The sequence below is a fragment of the Protopterus annectens genome, chromosome 11.part0 (assembly GCF_019279795.1).
Source record: "Protopterus annectens isolate FY-2018-M chromosome 11.part0, PAN1.0, whole genome shotgun sequence".
Lineage (NCBI taxonomy): Eukaryota > Metazoa > Chordata > Ceratodontiformes > Protopteridae > Protopterus > Protopterus annectens.
In genome coordinates this window covers 42,651,454-42,674,178 of record NC_056745.1, presented here as the reverse complement: position 1 = coordinate 42,674,178, position 22,725 = coordinate 42,651,454, and positions in this window count along the sequence as shown.

The window sequence follows — 22,725 nt, the reverse complement described above, 5'->3', positions numbered from 1 at the left end:
AACGAACTGCACCCAAAAAAACAATGACCCAAGCTCAGGCTCCTGCTTCCTTGCCTCAGTTTCAAATGCTTAAAATGGCGGAAGACCTTATAATGCTTATCAGGGGAAGCCAGGCTACCCCTTCCAAAAGAAAAAGAGACTTGTCCCCAGTAGTTTTATCTGAACAGGAGTCCGATGACTTTGATGCATCTGAATATGAAGATATGCAACCCCTCTCTGCTTATCAGGATTCTGATGCAGAGGAATCCATACCTTCAGCCTCCCCACCAGAGGACTTTTCCTTTGGGGAAACCCTACATACCTTAAGGGAGCATTTCAAATGGGAATGTCAGGACTATCCTCAGTCAAAAAAGAGACTCAGGGAATTCTTAGATCTTCCACAGCACAGACCTCTGTCCTTTCCTCCTGTCCTGGATTTTGTGGATGATGTTTTTATGGAATCCAGTCTGACCCCTGACACCCTCCCTCCTGCTCCCTGGAAACCTGACAGGTACTATGGAGTCCCTGACTCTAAGAAATTTCTTTTAAAAAATCCTACTGCTGACCCCAAGGTCATCTCTCAAGGACCTAAAGGAATCAAAGCAACTTCAGCTAAGAATCCCACCCCTATAGATAGGAATTCCCGAGCATTAGACAAATGGGGTAAAAAGTATACACCTCTGCTACTCTTGCTATTAGAGCACTAAATTGTCAGTTCCATATGCTGAAATATTAGCAACATGCATTGGAACTCCTCAAACAAAAAAATATCTTCTTTCTCTGTGCAGAAAATAGAGTTACAAGAGTTAATGCATTCTGCAAGTCAAGTGACTAAGCACACCTTACATTGTGGTTTTGACGCTCTAGAAGCATCTTGCATGGCAGCACTTACTGGTTATGTACTTAGAAGATATGCTTGGCCTAGGAAACCGACCTTGCCAGACCATGTCAAATCCAAATTATTGGACACACCCTTGCACAACGACAACTTATTTGGCACCAAGGCAGAAGAGGTCCTAAAAAAGATTGAAGAAAAAGCTAAATCTATGCAGACAGTTAAGGACTTCTTACAGGTCCAGCCACTGAGGTTCAGTAGGCATTGCCCCTCCAAGCACTGGTCCTTCCCCGGCCCCCCAGGTCAGCTCAGCCCAGAACCAGGGGAAACAGGCCCCCCAGACAACAGCCCCAGGGAATGCAGAGATCTAGGCATTGGAGTTCCTCCTCCTCAAAACCAGGGAGTGCTAAGCCACCCCCTCATGGTAATAGCTCACAATGATTTTACACTTCTACCCCTTCCCTCTGCCCACCTGCACTTGCCCCAGGAGGAAAACTCTCCTTCCATGCAAGCAACTGGGCCACCATTACCAACGACTGCTGGGTCCTCAACATAGTACCCCAGGGATACAAATTTAATTTTCACACTCTGCCAACCCCAAAAAGGTCTCTAGATCTTCCCCCAAACCAGCAGGCAGAGGCCAAAAAGCAAGTCCTTTCCCTCCTCTCTATGAGGGCAATAGAGCATGTTCCTGCAGAACAGACAGGCCAAGGTTTCTACTCCAGACTCTTCCTGGTACCCAGAAAAGAGGGAACATGGTGCCCAATCCTCGATCTATCCATTCTAAACACCTTTCTGGTGATACCAAAATTCAAATTGCTTACCCTCCAGCAGCTTCTACCTATGCTTTCCAAGGATGCCTGGTTAGCCACGCTCAACCTAAAAGAGACCTACCTACACATCCCAGTCAGGGAACCATGCAGGAAATACCTACGTTTCAGGGTAGCATCTATGCACTTTCAGTTCTCTGCACTTCCCTTTGGCTTATCCACTGCTCCCAGAGTTTTCACAAAATGTTTGGTTCCCACCATTGCTTTTTGCCGGCAAAGAAATATTCAAATTTATCCATACTTAGATGACTGCCTGATTCAGGCAAACAGTCAGGAAAAGCTGCTAAAGCACCTGACCTTTGTAAAGGGCCTACTGACCTCCCTGGGGTATACTATCAACGAAAAGAAATCAAAACTAGTACCCACTCAAAAATTTGTATTCCTGGGAGCAAGCCTGGATGCAGCATCCCAGATGGCATTCCTTACACCAGAAAAACAAACCTACCAGACAACCTACTTCTATCAACTAGCCACCAGGACCCAGTTATCTGCAAGGAAAATCCTGCAAGCTCTAGGGTTCATGGCATCCTGCATTCTACTCATTCCATAGCCCACACTGCATATGAGGAAACTACAATGGTACCTAAAAAGCCTTTGGTGTCAGCACTCTCAAGACCTGGAAACTCTTATACCAATGTACCTTGCCTAAGGAAGGATTTTCTTTGGTGGGCAGCAGCATGCTACCACAACAAGGAACTTCTCTTCTCACTACCTCACACCTCCCAGACCCTCACCACAGATACATCAGACTATGCTTGGGGTGCACACTTGGACAGCAGGTGCATTCAGGGCCAGTGGAGCTCAAATCAAATACATCTGCACATCAACCAAAAAGAGATGCTAGCTGTTCAGCATGCCCTGACAGCTTTCAGACCCCTACTCTCCCTGGGTTCTCTACTGATCAAAACAGACACCACCACGGTGATGTGGTACATCAACAAGCAGGGAGGGACTCACTCTTATCCTTTGTGCAGGCTTGCCATTACCCTTTGACACACGGCCACAGCCATGCATCTACACCTGTTAGCCGAATTCCTGCCAGGTTCTCCAAACTCTCTGGCAGACTATCTAAGCAGAGACCTGCTAGACCCGCACAAGTGTCAGCTAGACCAAAGAACCTTCACCCTTGTAACCCAGAAATGGGGCACCCAAAGGTAGACTTCTTTGCCTCCCACTCCAATCACCAGCTCAGCAAATTCTGCACCAGGGAACCTCACAGCAAGGCCTGGAAAGTGGATGCTCTATCTTTCCAGTGGATAAACCTCTCAGTCTATGCATTTCCCTCTCTACAACTCATTTCCAGGGCACTGATCAAAATAAGGGAGGAAAAACCGAGGACAATCCTGATTGCCCCAGACTGGCCACGGCAGCACTGGTACCCACTACTGTGCAGCCTGTCTCCCCTGCCACCATGGCACCTACCTCAGATCCCAACACTCCTGACCCAGAGGAATGGAGAATTCATGCATCCCCAATTGCAGACCCTCAATCTGGCAGCTTAGCTTATTCCCTGATCTCTCCTCAAGCTGCCAGTCCAAGCAAATGAATTTTAGATGTTATACATGAGGCCAGACGCCTCATCAATCAGTACTTAAGAGGGGCTAACAACTTGAGGCCACCCTGAAGAGCTCCTATCCCAGCTTGGGACATACACTTTGTGTTGGAAAAGCTCACCCTGCCCCCCCCCCCAGAACCTGCAGCTTCAGCAGAGTTAAAATTCCTCTCTTGGAAGATAGCCTTGCTTCTGGCCATCACTTCAGGTAGAAGACTATCAGAGCTACAAGCACTTATAGCTGTAGAGCCATTCATCATTTTCCATGCTGACAGGGTCTCCTTCAAGACTAACCCATCCTTCATGCCAAAAGTGGTGTCCAGTGTGGCTCTCAACCAATCCATTCATTTGTCCACTTTTTTCCCTAACCCACAAAACAAAGGGGAAAGGATTCTGCACTCTCTAGATGTGCACAGAGAGCTCAGATTCTACCTAGACAGGACTAAATCTTTTAGAAAAAAATGATCAATTGCTAGTCAGCTTCACTGCAGGAGCAGAGGGAAAGGCCATATCCAAACAAACAATTTCCAAATGGATAGCACATTGCATCCATTTCACGGAAAACCTCCCCCCAAAGGGGTCAGGACACATTCCACCAGAGCAACCTCCACCTCTGAAGCTTTCCTCAGAGGGGTCCCCCCCAGGGACATCCTGGAGGCTGCAACATGGACTTCTGTTCATACCTTCAAGCATTACCACCTGCCTATCTTCTCCAAATCCAGGGCAGGCCTTGCCACTGCAGTCTTGCAGGGCATCCTAGCCAGCCCCCAGTCTTCTTGACTGCCTCAGCCCTTTTCTTCAGCTTTGGGAATCAACCCAAATGTGATGACTGCAACAGTGAAAAATGAAGAACATAGTATAGTTGTGTGCACTTACCATAAATGTAGATGTTCAAGTGTTTTCACTGTTGCAGTCCTGGTTTCCCTCCCTCCATCCCCTTTGTCTCTCTCTCTCTCTCTCTCTCTCTCCTTACAAGGAATTTTTGGTATTTACTTTCTACTGGTGGTGGTCTTCCACCATAACCTAGCTCCTTATTGGAGGCTCCTGACATTTAGGGCAAGAAAAACTGATGTAATGGCATCGGCTACCTGTTTTTATACCACTGACGACCTGATGTCAGTCCTGAAGTGACAGCAACTGACGCAGAAATGCTAAGCCTCTGGTATTTGGGCTGACTGAGCGCTACCCTAGCAGGGATAACCCAAATGTGATGACTGCAACAGTGAATACACTTGAACATGTACATTTATGGTAAGTGTACACAACTGTACTTTCTATAAAACCATTGGTTTGATAACATGAGCGTCATAGTTATCCTATATGCAATTGGTGAATAATGCCACACGCATGGCAATGGCTCACATGTTTGGGGTGGGAGGCTTTATGACAGTACGGATGCATTTGTAAAGTTACAGCAGAGTCTAAAACTTTACGTTACATGTTGCTAAGTGTCCCAGGCAGCAGTCCTACCTTCACAAGTAATGCTTTAAGATTTATTGCTACCTGTATTTCTAGTGGATAGCAAATCAAGTTCTGCTGTCCAAAGCTCCTAGAAGATTATCTCACTGGATCAGAATGAAATGAACAGTAAAACGAAGAGTTGAAGTCAAGGTTGTCATGGAACAGGAAAGAAGATGCCGTAAGCTGACACAGAAAAGAAAGAAAGAAATTTACATTATGGCATGACTTACTGTTAAAGATACCATTTCATTAGTTTATAACAACTTATCACAAGTTTACATTTTGTGTAGAAGACTGAATCTTATTCATATGGTGAAAATTTGTCAAGACTGTTTAACTGAAGTGCATTAATTTATAAGGAATTTACAAACTGTGACTTTGTAAGAACAGTGACAACATTTGTTTAACATGAAATATCACATTTATAAGACACAAACCTTCTTTAGACTTCCTATATCATGCCATAGTTGTACAAGTACACTTCCCATGCATGTGTAAGAATTTTTTTTACAATTTCTAAATGTATCCAAAAAAAAACAGCTGTGAGGCAGTTAACCAGTTCTCAGTCACAAAATCATATCCAAAAAGAAAAAGAAAACTGGAAACACTCTAAAACAACAAATGTCTAATCCAGGTTCAAGTTCGCGAACTTGAACAATTTCTAAATGTGCCAGCTGCCTTCTTTTACTGTGGTAATTGATCCTACTCCTTCACAATTCTTTTTAGTGATTTTTTTTGATGATGTGCATTCTCTGTCATAATTCTATTCTTTTTCCTATGAATTCTAATTGTGCTACATTTTTAAGACCTCTGCATTCCTATAAAAGTACTGTCTGTAAAATCCTTACAGAATAGCATGTTATTTATTTTGACATTATATTCTCAGCAGTTTTAACCTGTCATAATAAAAGAATAAAAGTTTGCCATACCTTTACTCTTTTGGTAAACAGTTTTGTACCCTTTCCAGCTCAGTAACTTTCTGATTTCTACATACTGTTTCATGGTTTTCTGATTTCCACGTACTGTTTCATGGTTACTTGATGGAAATGAAATCAGAACAGAACATTTTCTAGTAAACACAAGACATAAAAGTATTTACCCGTTTCTTTAAACATAGCAATGTTATTCCATCTTTAGAGTATATACATAACTGTATAATTACCGATTGTTTCACATAATCCTTGAGTTTATTGTCCATTCTTTTGTGGTGTTGTATGCACATAATGCAAAGCAGTCTTATATCATCACTGTTGTGATCATTTGTAAGTTATTTGTATAAAGTACAGGAAACAAAGGCTCTCTTAGTAATTAACCCCTGCAGCAGCCCTTTTTGTCATATGCACACAGGATCTCTGATGGCTATCGAATGCTGCTATAAAAAGCCTTCCATTTCTCAGTCTTTCTTATCATTGAAGATTTGTGGGATAGTCTATCCAACATTTTTAAATGTTGTAATCCACACTACTGAATGTTGTGCAGAAGTCTAAAAAGACTTTAGCAATCTGCAAACTATTATCCATAACTTGTAAGACTGTTTCTTAGAGGGCTAGTCCATCCGTAAGTGTAGAATCACTTCTTATACCCATGTCCTTGCATTTAATTCAAATTTCATGTTTAAAAAAACACGTGGAACACATTAGTTTTACAAAATTCACTCGGTAATGTATTTCAGACTGAGATAATATTTTCACCTTTCCACTCCATTGTAATGTGGCCTCCTTTGCCAGTCCTGCTGTGTAAATAATGTAATATTAGAATCAATCCTTCTGTTAATTATTTCAGCTGTGTTTGTAATAATGCCTTGTCATTGAGAATTGCTAACTTATAAGCCATTGTTTCTCTTAAATATTAACCCACCTGAGCTACTGTCTGAGTGTAAGCCATTTGAGCATCATACCTTCTCCAGCATTTTCTGAAAGCATGTTAAAATGGCTTATATTAATGTCAAAGATGCATATACGGATGCTTAAAACAGTGCTGATTGTGAATTTGATTCATTAAAATTGTAAAACAATAACAATATTAATAATAACCATTTATTAACCAGGTAGGCCCACTAGATGCAAAGTCCAGTTTCAGGGGTGACCTGTGACAAATCTCTGGTTAAGTGACTTGGTCAAAGTCATTCAGTAAGTAAATGAGGGCTGTTAGAATAAAACCCTGTACAACAGGAACTACAACTCACAGCTTTATTCCACAACCACATCTGCCAGACACTGCTATAACAATGCCATTGTTTTCCAGAAAGTTCATAAGTATAGCTCTGTTACAGCAATCAAAGAAAATATCTTGTCTAATAAGGTTGTATGGAAAAATACATCTGGAAATCCTCTGTGATGCATCCTTGTGTGGGTATATATGGGGAATATCTTCTCCAAAAATCACAATTAAAATCCCAGCTTTGGGGAATATGCAACTCATTGGCTATATAATTGTGTGCATCCCCAGAGTACACTTGCTCTTTTTAGCTACTCGTGGTTGAGATTTCACATTTTGCTATTGCCAGTTAATTCCTCTATTCATAGACCTAAAAATGATGAGTCCGTGTCACTGTCAGATTTCTGGTAACATCTGTACAAGCACTGCCTGCACTGTCTCCAGGTAACATCTGTGCCAGCCCTGCCTAGACTGTCTCCAAGTAACATCTGCTTCAGCCCTACTTGTACTGTCTCCAAGTAACATCTGCATCACCCCTGCTACATAGTCTCCAGGTAATATCTGAATCAGCCCTGACAGCCTGTCTTCAGGTAACATCTGCACCAGCCCTGCCAGGCACTGTCTTCAGGAAACATCTGTAGCAGCCCCGCCATGCTGTCACCAGGTAACATCTGTACAAGCACTACTTGCACTGTTCCAGGTAACATCTGCACCAGCTCTGCCACTCTGTCTCCAGGAAACATATGTACAAGCACTACCTGCGCTGTCTCCATGTAACATCTGCACCAGTCCTCCCTGCACTGTCTTCAGGAAACATCTGCACTAGCCCTGCCTGCACTGTCTCCAAGTAACATCTGCACCAGCCCTGCCTGCACTGTCTCCAGGTAACATCTGCATCAGCCCTGCAGCACTGTCTCCAGGTAACATCTGTAGTAGCCCTACCACACTGTCTCCAGGTAATATCTGTAGCAGCCCTGCCACAATGTCTCTAGGTAACATCTGTAGCAGCCCTGCCACAATGTCTCCAGGTAACATCTGTAGCAGCCATGCCACACTATCTCCAGGTAACGTGTACCAGCCCTGCCACACTGTCTCCAGGTAACATGTGTACCAGCCCTGCCACACTGTCTGCAGGTAGCATCTGCACTAGTCCTGCCACACTGCCTCCAGGTAACATCTGCACTAGCCCTGCCACACTGCCTCCAGGTGACATCTGCACTAGCCCTGCTATACTGTCTCTGGGTAACATCTGCATACTTGATTTTACAGTTAGGATATGCATGCTTAATTTGCTATGACTGTATAGAAGAGCAATACTTTAGCTAAAATAAAAGTCGTGTTGTGCTGCATATGTACCCCTTGCTTCCTTCAGTCTTTCTAATGCTCAGCATGGGCTTCACTTTTCGTTCTGTCCTGTTTGGCTGTGAAATGAAAAGGAGAGAATGAGAGAAGAGCATTAGCCGTACCAGTCTTGCCTGTATGCAGCTTTCTATCGAATTTAAATGTTCTTTGTCTGTATATTTACACAACTGTGGGATGTCTGCATTCCTAAACTCATTCAGGCACTGTGTGAGTGTGTATCCCGCTTCACCTTCTCAGGTCATTAAAGTGGTGCCTGCACTCCTGTCCATTGGAGACAGCCTTGGCCAGATTATTCCAAGCCTCAGGTTTGTACCAAGACCCCGTATAATCCCCCTGCAGTAGCTTTCAGCTGTGGTGCTTTACATGGAGTCCAATATAAATTCTGGACTTCTCCACACCCCATTTTTGAACCCTAACTTGAGCACCTTCCCTTCTACCTCCAGACATGTCCTCTCAGGGCAAGCAGCAAGACATTAGAGTGTTTTCCCACCAATTCCTCTTATCGCATTTAATGCTAGTATGCAAACCTGAACAGTCGTGCGAAATGAGTTTGAGCGACATTAAGCAAAGAGCAACATTGCCAAATGGAGAGGAAAGCAGTTTATGACCTACGACGTGCAATGTGACATTTGGCATTCATTTTTGGTTTGGATGTTGCTGTACCTGTTAGATGATATAACTTTGCAGACATGTGAAGGAGGTATAAATTATATGACATAATTTTTTTGTGTGGGTTTGCACACTGATACAGTTAATTTGTACAATGTGGGATTCAAACCTATGCAACATAGACAAAACATATTCTTCCATGTAGGTGATTTTACATCCTTGACACAGAAGTGCTTGACATACATACTCAATTATTTATAAATACACATGACAGAGTGAGGGGTTAACCATGTATGTGTGTGGTCTGACAAAGGTCTGGTTTATACATTCATGTGTGTATGAGTATCACTGAAATCTGAAGTCCATCCAAGGCCAGAAAAGACAATTATAATTACAGAAGCATTATTGTCAGTATACCCTCAGTCACACATTAATTAATGAGCTCCAGTATTATACAAACTTATTATTTATAATTATGTTTACATTGTTTTATATTTTATAAAAGTCAGTAGACAAACTTTACTCTGGCTCTGTAACTGTACAACTATAATTGTACTTATGCCTACAGTTGCACATGTAATATATCTCTGATATCCTGTGTATGCACAGTGCACATGCTATAGATAGTTATTCCTTTGTGTAAGTATTTTTCTACTGTTAATTTTTATATAAAGTAAAGTGGAACATCAGTAAGAAAAGTTTGGGCTTAGCCAGATTAGCACCCAGGCTCACCTATATTATAACCCTTAGCTTACAATTGCTGCCACAGGGATAGCTAGGCAGCAGGTGTATATTTTCACATTCATTACGCTATATGTGTGCTGACTGCTATCCAGCTCCACTTGCATGTGTCGTGGCAGACCATACAGGATACACTGTATCCATTTTGAAATTGTCTACTGTCTGCTTGTTGTCTGCAGGTGTTCTGGGCTTGCAGCTGTTGTGGAAGATTGCTTAATGGGTTTGTGTGATGGTAAACAAAAAATGCAACAATGTAGACTTTTTAAAATTGACTGCTTTCTGCTTCTTGTCTGCGTGTGTTCTGTCTGCTTTTTGTGTTGGCTATCATACTGTGCTTGTGTGAAGGTAAGCAAAATGCAATTGTATCCTTCTAAATAGTGTTTATTAGGTTTCATCCTTAAAAGACAAATGTGGGACTTGAACCATGATCTACAGATAGTATATACTGTGTGTTTCATAGTGTTTACCTGGTGTGTTACACACACAGTTTGATTCACAGCTGTAATTTATGCAGTCCTTATCATAAAAGTAACTTAACATTGAATTTAATATATTTATCCATTTCACCTTGTTTGCCCTAAGCTGCGCAAATATTAATATTTAAAAACAACATAAACAGTACAAAATAAATTTTAACACACATTACATATTTTTTACACAAGTCTGGATTTGAACTGTCACACCAGTGAACCTACAAAACACAGTAAGGGTATTTTATCCATCTTTGCCACAGAAACAGCTTTTTGCAGCAGGAATGCAAATCATTGTGCAGACAAGCAAGTCCCATTTCTTCCACTGTATCAACTAGATATATAACACTTGTACACATTCAATTGTTTGTACATGTTGCACCAATGCAGCTCTGCCTTCTCTTTGTATTGTGTTTATTCTTCTCTTGTCAGAACAGCAATCTCAGACATGCAGTCTGTAAGGTATTTTGTGTCATCCTTAAAATGTATGAGATTTTTAAATGACAGTAGTATACAGTTTTCAACAAAGGCAGGGGAGTTTGGATATTACTGAACAGAAACTGAGAAATTTGTGCTGCTCACTTCCATTTTTAATATTGATACAATTACTTCTTCTCTTTGCAAGTGTAACCTAGATGACACACCCATAGTAGGTAAGAGAGACTAAATTGCTGTCATGTTTTCTTTCTCCCAACCAGTAATCATTTACATTTGCAATCCATTAGCACCTAACACTGAGGCAGTGCCTGCACTATCTTTACACCTGCTATATGGAGCCAAAAGTTTGGGATTCAGCAATTCTAACGAGTTCACACCTCATTTGCATCTTCACCGTGCTGACAGGCCTGAATCTAAACTATAAAAAGTTAACCGTGTAGCTAGCGATCCTGAAGGCGAGGAGAGTTGTGTATGTGGACAACAGAGATGAAAATTGCTATTACTCTGAATTTATCTGCACAGAAGACTTCTGATCTTGATAAAGTATGATTGAATTTTTCAGTTACATATTAGATTTGCTCATGTTATTAGGAAACTACTAATATATACACATATATATATGAGTGTTAGCAAATGCAACTTTGATCTATATGCACTTCTTAGAAGTTTACTGATGGCATAGGCTTTTTTGTCATGGCATTTTACTTTCTCAGATACACAGTCTTATTAACTTTTATCACAAGTGTTATTGTTACAACTGTTTCTCTTACTCTCTTCTATGCTATTTCATTAACACATAAATGCCCTATATTGTCAATGACACGGGTGTTAGCCTTCTAAGATGGCTAGTAGAGCCCTCTAGGGGAGTGATGGGCACAGGTAGAGGTGACTGGCAGTTGTATAAAAATGACTTTTGTGTGGTAAATGTGTACACATTTTGTGAGAATATGTTGGAAAGCATTTATGACAACTAACTGATGTGTTGTTCCTTGTTTGGTACAAACAGTTATTTGCCTGTTTTGGGGATGGGTTGCCAAGTTCAATTTGTGTGTTGCCACAAACAGAAACTTTTTTTAAAGAGGTCTGCTCTTGTTAGCCCTTGGTTTGGATCAAACCTTTGTTTGTGTGTGACTGTGATATGCTACAACCACATAACCACTTTTATATTTTAATAGCTGAAGTTTTGTGTTTTTCCAGTGGTAATATTGACAAAATACTACTACTAATAGGTGTATATCTAAGCAAGACTTTTATTTATGTGATATTTATGTGTATTATCCTTTTTTGTCTTCTTGTCACCTAGGATTATGGCATCCAAGCATCACAATCCCCACAAACCCCCCTTCAGTGACCCTGAGAATAATGTAATTGTCCAAGCATTTAGGCAACATGGTGCCTTTCTGCTTGAGCGAAGACATGGGGAGGGGATATGTCTGGCAGAATGCAGATTTCATATCAGATAGTGAACTATGTCAATGCCTTGGTGGGGGGAGGCACAGCAGACTTATGAGCAGGTGCATCATAGGGCCACTGATATGATTTCATCGGCCTGTAGGAGAGTAGCTACAGTGGCCCATAGGTAGCTGGCTACTGGAGGGGTCTGCTACATAGAACCACCACTGATGCCAAATGAAGAGTTCCTGTCTACTGTCAGGGATCCAGAGAGTTCAGTGGAAAGTGCACAACAGCATGTGCTTGCTGTTGGTGCTGCTGTTTCAGAGAGGACAAGTATGTCCCAGAAGGAGCTTACATATGTGAGTTTTTAACAATTTCTGGTACAGAAAGAAGTAGTTAAGTTGGTTTAATTAAATGATTTTTTTGGTGGTGGTTTATTTATAAATTGATACAGTTGACACCACATTAAGGTTCACTACACGTGGGCTTGGGGTGGATGTGTCAGCCAAGTTTCAGTTAAAAGTATTGTTGACAGACATATATTGGCAAAAAATTGGTCCCCCTATGTTATTGGTATTGTGATGATGGTGCCCTTACCTTTTCTTTACCTTCTTCCAGGACCAACCGCCGTAGCAAGTGTGGAGTCATCTGCACATGGTAAGCCAAATATTTTTGAGTACAGAGTAACAGAAATATGCATTTATCCTTGTGTTAGATGGGTGCCAGGAGTGTGTGTGCATTGCTGTACCATCTGTGACAGTGGCACCAGTGTTAGTTTGTTAGCCTATATTAAATTGTAGTAGTGTAGGTATTAATTTCTTACCTGTGTTTGTTGCTTATTATCACGTGATCCTGACAGTGGAAGTGCAGGACTGTTGCCACCTGATGTCAGAGTATCAACAGACTCTAATGATGATGGTGGCCAAATACAGGCACAGTTGGGGGGGGGGGTGCAGAAGTTGAATATGACACTGAGGTTGACATTCAGCCATCCCTTTTATTTCCATCAGACACAGCCAGTAGGCCCACACATACCTGTTCCAGAGAGCCCTCAGATATTGGACAGGTGGAGCGTGAGACACTTGATCAGGGTAGTGTGGTTACTGCGGCTTCAATGCCTGTTAACTTTGGCCATAGCTAAAGTGTGGGCGAGATACCATGCAGAAGGGTTGTTAGGGGTGCTTTGAGGAGGCCTGCTATCCAATCTCCACCTGATCCAGGTTTGTCTTGCCATGCCACTTGATGTATGTTTAGAGGAACAGGCATGTTCCAATAGGGCCTCCGAGGGAATGCAAAAGGTTGTAGATGTGGCACAGGCCGACATGTGTGAGTGCCTCTACCATGTTGCCAATTCAATGGATCGGATGAAAGACACATTGGAATGGGCGGTGTCTGTGATGGAACATCTGCTGGGAGGGGAATGGCATCCATATAGACATAGGTCAACCACTTCATCTGATATTAACTGACATGGCCATGCTTGATCATGCTCCCATAGTGGCACTACTTCCACTGCTTCATCAGTGGTTGAAGTGTTCACACCCAGAAGTGGTATGCAGTGGGATCATGGTCCTGGGTGTACTCCTGAGGAGAGCAATCCAGCAGATATCAGTCACATTGAGGTAGCATCAGTGCAACTGACCATGGCCATAGATATGCTAATGCAACTTCTGGGAGAGCCAGTTCTGACAGTCAAGGATGATGATGAACTGTCACCTCTCCCATGCATGGCTAACACCTCTTCACATATCAGGATGTAGAGCTAGCACAGAGCTTGGCTGTGTTTTTTCAGACACTCACACGTTTCACCCTGAGTGTCTATACAGACACACACACACACACACACACACACACACACACACACAAAAGTTACACATGTCATCCTTGAGGCTTACAGCTTATTCTGTCTCAGTGGCCATTTGCTACTTTTTCCAAAGGTTTGCCTGTTTGTCTTTTTTACTCACACACTCACTCTCTTTTTGTGCCAGCTTTGCCCCCCCCCCCCCACCACCACCACCAAATACAATGTGCAAATGATAACTCTGCCACATCCTTGATTTTCTGTCTTTTGGATTCAGGGATACAAAAGTCTCTTGCTTGATGTTAAGGGTGCCTAGCTGACTATCTGTGTTTGTGATGCTGTTTTGCAAACTGTACTGCATTCTTACAGGTTTTTGTAATGTGAACATCCCTCTCAACGTCGTAGACCAAAAAAAAAAACTGGACCAAGACATAAAAGTTAGACAAAGGCCCAACAATAGGGAGAATTTTGAAATATTTTTGTCTTACAAACTTAGGAAGTTGATAGAATACCGAGTTTTTCATTACCATATGATTATTTTGAAGGATCTGTAATGGTTTGCCAGTAGAAAACTATGAGGCCAAACTGTGGACATTCTGTACATTTGAGATGTATGAATGTGTGAATCTTTGATGCATGAGTCCTATTAGTTGATAGAGGACACGTGTATTGACATAAGTCAGTGCTGTCACGTATTGATGCCATTGCTATAAAAATCACCCGTCTTATACTTACATTACAAAGTAACAGTATGCAAGGATATGCCATTCATTTGTGTTCTCGGACATTTATTTTTATATTCCAGATTCAACGCTTACCTTGGAAGTCTGGCAGTTGCAAGAGTTTTAATTTGGGAATAACACTGATGCTAGCAGTACACAGCTATTACATGTGTAAGTAAAGGTTGTGACTGTTGTCTGGCATCAGTGTTACTGTATGTATATAAGATGAAGGTTTTAGCCCCTTACATCAGATAATGGCAATAAAATTGTCGTGATGCACCACTCGCAGTACGAAAGAATATGTTATGAAAACTTGAATAATTTGAGTACTTTTGAAGTAGTCAGCACAGTGGAGTATGAAATGCTTTAAGGAACTTTGAGTTTGTTGCAAAAGGGATTTAGGTTAGGTTGTTTGTCTAACAAAGATGTGAAGAAGACATTCTCAATTTAGTGTTGCACTCTAGCAACTTTTTATTGTTTGCCCAGGGTTTCCAAGAATTTAACTTCTCCAGGCCGACCTGTTGTGTCAGCAGTGAATTATTTTTTACATGGAATAGGTTTGGTTTTGCATAAATATTTGTTAGCATTAGTAGTAAAACTAGATTCATATATTTTGGATAGTTTTGATTTTCTGGATAAAATTAGAGAAGTGCATTGGACAGAAGGTTGCTATTGGTTAGTTATGGATGTAAAGAGCCTCTATACAAATATTCAGCATCATTGGGGGTTAGAAGTATTGACTGTTTTTTGGGGGGAATAGTCCATTTTCTAATTTTATGATTGAGTTAGTTTATTTTTGTTTATTGAATAATTATCTTGAGTTTGATTGGAAAACTTACCATCAGATTAAAGGGACAGCAATGGGGGCTTCATTTGCACCCATGTATGCAAATCTTTTTATGGGTTTATTTGAGAATAAGTTTTTATATCATTTGGGTTTTTTTAGGAATTGTGTTATTAAGTATTTTAGATTTATTGATGATTTAATTTGTTTGTGTAATGGAGGGCATGGTTTAGTGGATGCTTCTTAAAATAATTTACAGCAGAATGTTTTTGGTTTACAGTTTGGTATTCAGTGTGTCAGTAAGGCGTTTTTTCTGGATCTAATCTTGGAAGGCTGAGTGGAGAGCAGTATTAGGACTGGGGTGCACAGGAAATTCAGTAATGATTTTCATTTTTTAGATGGCAGAAATTGCCACCCACCCCATTTAATTAATGCTTTATCCTGTGGTGAATTGTTGCATATTAGTAGGCTTTGCAATGTTCCTGAAGAATTACAACTGTAATTGTTTTAGAGTATGTGGGATGTTCAGGCAAAGGGGGGTATGATTTGCATATTATAGATAGTGCTGTGTCTAGGTTAATGTTGGAAGGTCAGAGTGTAATGAAGCCCCACAACTGGAGTGGGTTGTTGATGGGGGGAATATGGTCCCTGTAAATAGCTTTTATTTTGCAACTATGTACACTGTATTTACTGAAATGGTTGTGGAAGTTATTTTATTTATTTTATATTTGTTGATCGGGCTAGTCTAGCTGGATACATATCCAGGCCCGGGGAGAAAAGCTCCAAGCATGAGTGAATTATAACATTCAAAACATTAAAAAATGACTAGTTTCAATTACATAGCAAGACATGATAAGAAAAGTTATTAATTTGTGAACAACGTACGGTTTCATTAGAGTAGGTGTACAAAATAATCAAGTCTTGAGTCTTTAGTGGGTTTCATGTACAATCAAGCAAGAGTTCATAAAGTATTTGAGCATTAACATTCCTTTGAAAAAAAAGAATCATTACGTTAGAAAAAAGAAGAGAACAGGAAGGAAAAATTAAAGGTAGTAAAAAGAGTGAGTAAGTAATAAATTATTCAGGAATTGTAGGGGGTAGTTGTCCTGGAAGCAGGAGAAAAAAGGGGGAGGAGAATAAAAAAGAAAAGTATGACTCAATCAGGCTTTGAGCAGGGGCAAAGCCAATGTATTTTTAGGTGATCTCTGAGGTGTTTCTTAAAGATTGGTGTAGATGAGAGAGCAGTGAGTGTACTAGGAAGCTTGTTCCAGATTCTACCCACAACACTGGAAAAGAGCGACTCTCCCGCTTTGTTAGGAGATAAACTGTTGGCAATAAGTAACTTATTAGCTGAGCGTAGTGTTGTAAGATTTTTATATGGGGAGATCAAATTAGAGAGGATGGGAGTATTAGTAGGATGGTGCAGGATTTTTTGTGCAATCACCAGTTGATTGTATTGTAGTTGGTTTTGTAGTTCTAACCATTTCAGTTGTTGAAGGCTGAGACAGTGGTGGGTTCTATAAGGGGAGCCAGTGGCAAATCTGGTTATATTATTGTAGCTAGTTTCAAGTTTGGTAAGATTATGTTTTGATAGGTTGGTATAAATGGCAGATGCATAGAATAGGGTAGAAGTAAGATGAGTTTGGGCAATGGATTTCCTAGCTAGTGGGGTAAGGAAGGATTTTATTCTATACAGGGAGCCTAATTTTTTATTGACAGTTTTTTTAGTATTGTTAACATGGGCATCGAAGTTGAGGTTATGGTCAATGGTTATGCCAAGGAGATGAGCAGTAGAATCAGGGGAAATACAGGTTCCATTGTCAGAGGTAATAGTGAAGTGGATTTGTGGAGATTTTTTGGTGGGAGTAAAAAGCAATAGTTTAGTTTTTTTTAGGGTTAAGGAGGAGGCGACGTTGGGTGAACCACTTTTCAACTGTCTTAAATACAGTTTGTGTAAGGGTCTGGAGAGAGGAAGAAGACTTGGCAGTACAGATAAGAGTAGAGTCATCAGTGTATTGTATACAGGTGGAATGTGGAAAAACAGTATGGAGATCATTAATAAAAATGGAAAAAAGAAGAGGGCCTAGGATAGAGCCTTGAGGTACTCCAGTGCTTACTGGGAGGCATGTGGACAGATTATTGTTCCAGAGTACTGCTTGGTGTCTGTTTTCAAGATAAGATTTAAACCAAAGCATTGCTTGTGGGTCAAGAGTTTGGGATTTTAGCACATTGATAAGTAGGTTGTGATTGACCATGTCAAAGGCTTTAGATAGGTCAATAAATAGAGCAGATGAGAGAGAATTATTGTTTCGATTCCTGTTTATACAATCAATGAAAGTTAGCAGGGCAGAAGTAGTGCTATGAAAGGGCCTAAAACCATGTTGGCAATTTGCAAGCAAGTTATTGAGGAGAAGGTGCTGAAGTAGTTGATGGTGAATACATTTTTCCATAATTTTGGCTAATGGGGAGAGTAGAGCAATTGGTCGGTAGTTGGAGATATCAGTAGATTTACCTCCTTTGTGCAAGGGGATTATATGAGAGACTTTCCATATGGAGGGGATGTAGCCTTCTGAGATAGTTCTGTTTATAAGGATGGAAACAGGGTATGCTATGGCTTTAGCTGCAATTTGAAGGTATTCTGCTGGGAGGCAATCAGCAGAGGTAGTGCAGTTATTAGGTTTTATTGTTTTTTTTTTATCCAAATACAAGGATTTGAAATTTTTGCCTACTAAGCTTAATTTTTCTTATAAAAAAGGGGTGTAGTATAAAAGATATGATTGTACAAGTGAAGCCCGTGCCCTGGCCTAGCAATCAAGGAGCCTCAATCCTCACCACTAACACCAGAGAGGGCATCTCATATATGAGGTAAGGATAAGAAATATACACAGTAAAGTGCAATTTCCCTTACGAGCACACAGAGATCACAGTTAGTCCGGGTCTGGTCGCTCCCTTGCTCCCCAGGTCCCCAATAAGACTCCCCACTGGCACAGTTATAGGGTCCAGATCTCAGCCTAGTGGGCAAGCTAAAATCTCCAGCACCCTCTCTATCCAACCAGTGCTTTGTGTCCCTGTCCAAGTAGCTGGCACAAACACACTTTGAGATAACAGTTTACACAACCACACAGACACTTCTGGGGAAGGCTGGCACAGGTTCTGCAGCTGTGCCCCTTTTTCCCCAGACTATACGGTAGTACCAGCTGCCACCGCCCACTAATAATTATAAGCTACTCAAAGGCCCTTAAAAGGGTGACCAATTATTACGGTACAATATTATTATCCAATTGGTAGATGTGGCTAAACAGTCAAAGCTTATTAGAGTGGCTTTGTACAGTTTTACCAAAGGTATGCAAGTACTCTTAAGACCTTAAATTATCTCTACACAAACCAGCCACAGTTAAAAGGTTTTAAAATATTTAATAATGAATAATTAAAACCACAAGACAATACTTTCTACTACACAGACAGTGCTAGTCAAGAGTTCAGAGATCACACAGAAATACTTAATAAATCAGTAGTACAGTTCTGACATCACAGAAAAACACTTAGTCTAATCTTTATAGTTCTTAGCTAATCTAAAAGAAAACACAATTCTAAGATAACTTACATAAGACAACGGGCAGAGTGCCGAGTTGGATAGTCAAGACAAAATGCTTAATGCCTTCTGGTTCTCTCTGTTTAAATTGAAACTGCAGTTCTGATAAAACATTACATCATTTCACACTTTCCTGGTGTTCCCAGGCTGACAAAAACTGCATTTACATTCTTTTACACTTAGAGCAATAAAGGACATTCCATATGTAAATTCTGGTCATTAACTTTAACCTTAAAACAATAGGCAGGAAGCCTTCATCAAGCCGGACTGGAGCCGACTTTAGATCAAAGGGTCACAACATGCTTTTACTGGGTCAGTAGAGAGCACTATTGCCACATTTATTTCTAGTTCCACATGTAACAGTATTTCTTTACATTTAAGACAACAAGCCTGTAGTTTACATTCATATTTACAAATGATAGAATTATCTGCACAATTCTATCTGACTAGGCTGGCAGCCTTCACATTTCCCTACCAGTCTTCACAGTACATAGTCATTATATAGCCCCTAGTGTGAAGATGGTGAGAGAACTTAAAAGTTTAGGGACCTTCCCATGTGGTAATTGTTCAGTTTGTAAGCATGTGGTTCACTGCTTTGATAGAATTAATAATATTAGGTTTATACCTAAAGCTATTTTTAACTGTATTACTGAGGACATTATATATGCCTTAAGGTGCTCCTGTGGTATATTCTATATAGGGGAAAGTAGGAGACCTTTTAAGGTAAGACTACAGGAACACCTGAGAGATATTAGAAATAAAAAAGCTGAGAGCCCTTTAGTTTTGTATTTTTTTAGTCCATCATGAGTGGGATAAGAAGTTGTTTGCAAGGGACTATTTTAGAAAAAGTTAAGGTTTTGGATATCGGAGAACTAAAAAAATAAGTTGGTTTATAAACAGACTTTTTATTTTGAAGTTTGATACACTGACACCTGCTGGGTTGAACTCAGAATATAATTGAAAGATGCTTATATAATTAATGTTTTTATGTATTAATTAGTTTCAGTTATTTAATGTGATTGAGTATTTAAATGTGTTTTGGCTGTGTTATTTTGTACTCTTGAAAGGCTTTATGCTGAGGACTAAAGATTATTTGTATTAAACTTCGGGTTTTTATCAGTTGTTGTGGTTTTAATATACAAGAATCTTTTGCCTGATGTTCAGGGCGCCTATCTGACTGTGTTTGTGATGCTGTTTTGCAAATTGTACTGCATTTGTACAGGTTTTTGTAATGTGTACATCCCTCTCAACCTCTTAGACCAACAAAATGAAGGGAAGGTAGTCCACACTGCCTACCTGGACCTCGCAAAAGCCTTCGACACAATACCCCACTCGGGCATCATAAATAAGCTCACCAGCTTAAATATCAACCCCTATGTCACAAGATGGGTTGCAAACTGGCTCAGGGATAGAACCCACATGGTCAGAATTGCAGGTGCCATGTCAGACTCTAAACCAGTTACAAGTGGCATCCCACAAGGCTCAGTCCTGGGACCCCTCTTGTTCAGTATATATTTCTCCGAGGTACAGACTAACATGGGTGGACTATCACTGACAAAGTTCGCAGATGACTGCAAACTGGGCGCCATAATCGACTCTCCGGCTGACATGAGCATCCTCCAAAAGGGTCTCACAGAGACGGATAATTGGTGCCAGAGCCATGGCCTAAAGCTAAATGCCAAAATGTGCATTGTCATCCCCTTTGGGAAAAACAAAGTGTCCACAAATTACCACATAGGTGGTAATCCATTAAGTACGGAAGAAATAATTAGGGACTTGGGGACCCAAGTAGATAGTAATCTCTCCTTTGACAATCACGTTGCCAAAGTAGTTAGAAAGACCTTCTATATAGCCCACCTTATCATGAAAGGGTTGACATCTAGATCGAGAGAGGTCATTGTGCCCCTCTACTCATCACTTATCAGACCCATAATTGAATACAATGCCCCATTTGGGATGTACCTTACCCGACACCTGCAGCAACTGGAAAGACCCCAAAAGTACCTCACCAAGAGGATCAGTGGACTCAAACAGATGCCCTATGCACTTCGGCTAAAGAAACTCCAGCTCTACTCAGTTGCGTACCACCTACTCGGAGGCAATCTGTGTCTGACGTATAAAGCCACGTCCAACCCATAATTAATGGACATGCTCCACCTCAAGAAATCCAAATCCCTTAGAGCTACACGCTCCAGGGACTTGAACCTCAGCACAGAAATAAATAGGACATGCTGGAGGGACAGATTCATATCCCAGAGGCTCCCCTCACTCTGGAACAAAATCCCAATCCATGTTAGGCAGAGCCCCTCACTGACCGTATTCAAGAGAAATCTTGACGAGTGGATGGGAGACCGTAAGTTTACCCCTGGGATCTCCTCTGTGTCCTTGCTAGACAGAGGTACAGTAAACTAACCTTAATATGGCTACCTTCTGTGACCTACTATACAGAGGCACAGTCAACTAATCTAAAAGTGTGGCAAAAGCCAAACACACTCTGGCTAGGCTTATAAGTGCCCTAGGGCAGATAGCCTAGTATCAACCTATGAACCTAAATCTGGACCAAGACATAAATAAAAGTTGGTCAAGGGACCAACAATAGGGAGGGTTTTGAAATATTTTGGTCTTATAAACTTAGGTTTTTCATTACCATATGATTTTTTCTGAGGTATGTGTAATGGTTTACTAGTACAAAACTATGAGGCCAAACTGTGGACATTCTGTACATGTGAGAGGTGTGAATGTGTGAATCTTTGATGCATGAGTCCTAGAAGACACGTGCATTGACATAAGTCAGTGCTGTCACATATCGATGTCATTGCTGTAAAAATCACCCGCCTTATACTTACATTACCGAGTAACAGTATGCAAGGATATGCCATTCATGTGTGTTCTTAGACATTTATATTTCTATTCCAGGTTTAACACTTACCTTGGAAGTCTGGAAGCTGCAAGAGTTTTAATTTGGGGCTGACACTGTCTGATGCTAGCAGTACACAGCTATTACATGTGTAAGTAAAGGTTGAGTGTTGCTTGGTATCAGTGTTACTGTATGTATGTGAGTAGGATGAAAGTTTTAGCCCCTTAGGTTGGGAGTATGTCTTATCTGTTACCTCTTGGCCAGTGCAAGTACATATGGTGCACGCCTGCATCTGTGTACACCCACAGCAGCTGCTAATTCCCCCTGTGACTCCTCAACTGCTTGTGTCTGTGGCGACCTTGGCATTGGTGGTAGGATGTGTGGCCCTTCCCCTTGGTGTTCCTGCTGAAGCTGTTTTCTCAGGATAATATTGTGAAGCATGACACAAGTGGTAAAAATTTCAGCACATGTACAGGAATTGTACTGCAGGGCTCCCCCAGATGTATCTAGGCACCGGAACCATGACTTCAGCAGTCCAAATACACTCTCTATGATATTTCGTGTTTGAGCGTGTGCCTCATTATAGCATTCTTTAGCTGATGTGTGCATTTCTGATGGGTGTCATCAACCACAGTTCAAGTGCATAACGTGCATTCCCCAGTAAATGACACTGTGGGATATCCCCCCTAAAAAAACATCTGATACAGTTGAGAGTTGTGTCAGATATGTGACTTGTGGTAATTGTCTGGGTTGCCAGCACACACATTCAGGATGATTCCCTTAGCATTGCACATGAGATGGCAGTTAATGGAGTGGAAACCCTTTCTATTTATGTACACCCTCCATTTTTTGCAGTTTTGATTGTGGTGCCTACAAGGTCTTCTTAAATAACAGTTTGTAATGGTTTGTGTTCTGTTTCAACCAACATAGTTTTTCCGTACAGTTGTCCAATTAAGTTTTCACATACATGCAATATAGCATAACATTTTATACAACTTTTGTGGAATTCTGTAAAGGATGTGAGTAATTATGGAGGATCAGTGCAATATTACCTGTTGCACTATTTACTTACAATGAAAATCTTGTTTAAAGCAAATGCATGATTAGATATTAAATGATTAAGAATTTCAAAACTTTTTT